General features: G+C 46.7%; 2 non-coding genes across 2 annotated transcripts; both read left to right on the forward strand.

The window, feature by feature from the left end:
- Nucleotides 1-72, forward strand: trnag-ucc (transfer RNA glycine (anticodon UCC)). Its single transcript has one exon. It is a non-coding gene; the product is annotated as a tRNA-Gly (tRNA).
- A 3,673-nt stretch (nt 73-3,745) lies between these two features.
- On the forward strand, nt 3,746-3,817 carry trnag-ucc (transfer RNA glycine (anticodon UCC)). Its single transcript has one exon. It is a non-coding gene; the product is annotated as a tRNA-Gly (tRNA).
- The last annotated feature ends 498 nt before the right edge of the window (nt 3,818-4,315 follow it).

The following is a 4,315-nucleotide window of genomic DNA, read 5'->3' on the forward strand; positions in this document are numbered from 1 at the left end:
GCGGTGGTGGTATAGTGGTGAGCGTAGCTGCCTTCCAAGCAGTTGACCCGGGTTCGATTCCCGGCCATCGCAAGCAGTGTGTTTTAACACCACTCAACAACCAAAAGAGGCGATCGATTCAGTGGGAATGAAACACCTCCGTCTGCACATCACATTGAGTCTGCCAGACCTCTGGAGTGCAGACACAACTTTGAAGTTGAGCATGTCCCCAGGAGGATGAAGGAGTCAAGTCGAGCACGGTTCAAAGAAACACGAGTCATGGCAGAATTCCTTGGTTTTCCATCTTATTTCGAAAGAAATGTTTCCGGATTTCAGTCATTTCAACATTACTCTCATTTTGTTTTTTGTGAATTACAGCCTAATATCAAGTGAAATGTGGGTGGACAGTTCACAAATATCCAAACAACGTTATTTCTCATATCGAATCGGTCATGTTATTGTTCTAGGTGCAGGTCAGAAATAGGAGGAGTGGACACCAGCTGCTTTTATATTTCCAGTATGAGAAAATGATTCGATAAAACTCTGAGAGATGATAGAAGTGACCACAGAGTGAGTGAAAGTTTAATCCAGGATAAAGTTAAAAATCACACAACACCAGATTACAGTCCAACAGCTTTACTTGGAAGCACTAGTTTTAGGAGTGCTCCGAAAGCTACTTGGACGATAACCTGGTATTGTGTGATTTTGAACTTTGTCCTCCCCAGTCCACCACAGGCTCCTCCACGTCATCATCCGATATAGTCATCATGGATTTGTTAAGGGAAGGTAGTGTCTGATGAAGGTGACTGATTTTCTTTGAAGGATAAAGAATGGATGGAGGGTATCCGATGTAGATCAACCTGATGATAAGAAGGACCATAAGACGCAGTATTTATAGCAAAAGGATTACAGTTTAATGCAGCTGAAATGATATATTAAACACATTTAGGTTAAGCCTTTCATCTTTTATAATGGGTTTACTAGTTTCCGTTCTTTAATATAAGAACCTCAGAACCTTTTCAAAGTTACGTTGTCGAGATAACTTCAGGTTGTCTAACAAGAGATGCCATCTCAGCTCAGACAATGCATTAAAGGTGTGAGGTTAAAGTCTGTCTGTGTCCCAATCTTGAGTCAGACTGGTTCTAGCCTCCCAGTCGGAGAGCACTTCAGCGCTCTGTGCCTTTCGGTCTCGGACCCCTGGGTGACAATCCTCCAAGGCAGACTATGGGACAGCCAACAATGCAAAGTGGCCATGCAGAGGCTGATAGTCAAGTTCGGTACCCATGGGGATGACTTTAACTGGGCACTTTGGTTCACGTCACACGACACGTGACAACACTGCACTGTATACTATTTCACGGACACTCACAAGTACACGCACACACACAAAAGCACACGCCTACCGACCCACACACACATGCATACCCTCTCTCAAACACAAGCTCTCTCTCATAAACTCACTCAAACACTTCGACATTCACAGCCACTCACGCACATTCTCACAAATTGATACCACATTACACTCACACACATGCACCTACACACACTCTTACAGACCCGCATATCCCTACATGCACACACACACACAGACAAACACACACACAGCCACACACACCCACACATGCACCCACACACACACACATGCACGCACCCACACACGCAGACACACACACACACACACAGGACACACAACCACACATGCACCCACACACACACACATGCAGCCACACACACACGCATGCACCCACACACGCAGACACACACACACACACACACACACACACACACAGTCCCCCCACACACACACACTAATTCCGGGTTCTCACGACTCTCAGCTGGAGACTATCATTGCCTTCAGACCCGACCTTCATCCCCCCACGACACCATGAAGGGTAACACTTGTTCATGCCCTTACACAGCCGTCTGTGCCCTCCCTTGACCCCGTCCTTTCCATCTTGCCCACCGCCCCTCCATGACGCTCTACCTCCTTCCTGCGCAGGGTTGCTCTGACAATGTCAATTTCACGTCCTTTGTCAATTTCACTTCCTTTGTCAATTTCACCGCACTACGTTTTCTTTTTCCCCTCACGAACCGGGATCACCCTACGCTGTGCTTGCTGACCCCACCCCCTCCGTTTGCCTTCCCGGATAGTGCTTTGTTTTTCGTTGGACCCGCAGGAGTAGCTGCGGACGTTCTGCTTAAACCTGAGCGGATAACACTGTTCTGCTCGGAGACAGGGAGGTCTGCAGATGCTGGAGCTCGAAACATCGATTTCCCTGCTGTGCGTTTCCAGCAACACACTCTCGACACTGTTCTGCCACGACCCTGTCTCGGTTCCACACAATCCCATTCATCATTAAGGCGCCACGGCATCCCAAGGACTTGGGACCCATGGGAACTAAATGATGACAGCGGCCTCAGCACTCTGCACCCCCTGACCTTGGAAAGCCCATCTTGTTTCAGGTTACCTCTCTAGGGCAGGGAGGGTTTTGCGTGCACTGCCTTCCCACATCAGTGGAAGCGACCTTCACTAAACAGCTGCCCATGACTACCCCTTGCTGTGAAGTTAAACATCTCACACCACCAGGTTATAGTCCAACAGTTTTAATTGGAAGCTCGAGATTTCGGACAACCACCTGATGAAGGAGCAGCGCTCCGAAAGCTAGTGCTTCCAATTAAACCTGTTGGTCTATAACCTGGTGTTGTGTGATTTTTAACTTTCTATACCCCAGTCCAACACTGGCATCTCCAAATCATGCCCTCCTGTGAAAACCCCTTACTGCTGACTGACACCTCCCCCTCTTCTACAAAGTAAAAGAGAAACCTGCAAATCTATCAACGGGATCGAACTTCAAATTAATACATATTCCTCGAGAGGGTTCTGCTTCCCGAACTGTTACCCGGAATTCCCTCCTCTCCACAATTACTGCAGCGTGGCCTCAGTCTCATGGTTCCTCTATTTTTGCCGTTTTTGTTTTCTAAGAAAACTCTTGAGAAGTTTTAGAAACTGAAAGAACTGCAGAATTATGTGGGGCATGGATAGGATAAATAGACAAAGTCTTTTCCCTGGGGTCGGGGAGTCCAGAACTAGAGGGCACAGGTTTAGTGTGAGAGGCGAAAGATATAAAAGCGACCAAAGGGTCAACGCTTTCATCCAGAGGGTGGTACGTGTGTGGAATGAGCTGCCAGAGGAAGTGGCGGAGGCTGGTACAATTGCAACATTTTCGAGGCATTTGGATGGGTATATGAATAGGAAGGGTTTGGAAGGATATGGGCCGGGTGCTGGCAGGTGGGACTGGATTGGGTTGGGATATCTGGTCGGCATGGGCAGGTTGGACCGAAGGGTCTGTTTCCGAGCTGTACATCTCTATCTCGATGACTATGTCTACGCTGTAAATCAGAAACCAAACCCGAAGTCGGTGGTAAAGCTGTATGAAGAGAAATCAGAGTTCACGTTTCGGTCCGGTGAACCTTTCTGAGAACTTGACAAGTTTTAATTGTGTGATCGTTCCAGGGTTGCCCTGGGATTTTCGTGCTATTTCTGTTATTGATTGATTTCAGATGATGAGAAATCCGAAATGCTGCTTTGTGTGTATTAAAAAGTGAGGCGGGGCATCAGGAGACCGATCCACTCAGTAAAACTCGGTCTTTGATGACTTCTCAATTCTAATATTTCACTGCAAAATTTCCAGCAAAACAACAACGAAATTTCGAGTCAAGAACTATTATGGCACATCCGCTGATTTCTGGAGCGCTTCTGGCTGTAGCGATGGTGGTCTAGTGGTGAGCACAGCTGCCTTCCAAGCAGTTGACCCGGGTTCGATTCCAGGCCATCGCAAGCCGTGCATTTTAACACCAATCCACAACCAAAAGAGCCGATCGATTCAGTGGGAATGAAACACCTCCGTCTGCACATCACATTGAGTCTGCCAGACCTCTGGAGTGCAGACACAACTTTGAAGTTGAGGATGTCCCCAGGAGGATTAAGGAGTCAAGTCGAGCACGGTTCAAAGAAACACGAGTCATGGCAGAATTCCTTGGTTTTCCATCTTATTTCGAAAGAAATGTTTCCGGATTTCACTCATTTCAACATTACTCTCATTTTGTTTTTTGTGAACTACAGCCTAATATCAAGTGAAATGTGGGGGAAAGTTCACAAATATCCAAACAACGTTATTTCTCAAATCGAATCGGTAATGTTATTGTTTTAGGTGCAGGTCAGAAATAGGAGGAGTGGACACCAGCTGCTTTTATATTTCCAGTATGAGAAAATGATTCGATAAAACTCTGAGAGATGATAGAAATGATCACAGAGTGAGTGAAAGTTTAATCCAGG

The sequence above is a fragment of the Chiloscyllium punctatum genome, chromosome 15 (assembly GCF_047496795.1).
Source record: "Chiloscyllium punctatum isolate Juve2018m chromosome 15, sChiPun1.3, whole genome shotgun sequence".
Taxonomy (NCBI): Eukaryota; Metazoa; Chordata; class Chondrichthyes; order Orectolobiformes; family Hemiscylliidae; genus Chiloscyllium; species Chiloscyllium punctatum.